Here is a 284-nt window from a genome sequence, read left to right as displayed (position 1 = left end):
TTATTGTTAATATAAAATTTTCCTTTAAAATTCAAAGATAAAAATTTGTCACGAAAAAACTTTTTATCAAGTTTTCTTCCATTTTTAATAACTTGAATATTTTTTTCACACTATTCAATTCTTTTTTTTTTTCATTTATCTAGTACTTTCATGTTTATTTATTTTCCATACAGCTATTAATTTTTTTCTCAAAAACTCTAATAATTCCTTTTATTAACAAATTTTTAACTCTAATAATTCTCAATAAAGACTTTTTTTTTTTTTTTCCTTTTTGTGTCCTTTTT

This window comes from Plasmodium gallinaceum (assembly GCF_900005855.1).
Source record: "Plasmodium gallinaceum strain 8A genome assembly, contig: PGAL8A_v1_107, whole genome shotgun sequence".
NCBI lineage: Eukaryota > Apicomplexa > Aconoidasida > Haemosporida > Plasmodiidae > Plasmodium > Plasmodium gallinaceum.
This window is presented reverse-complemented; position numbering follows the sequence as displayed.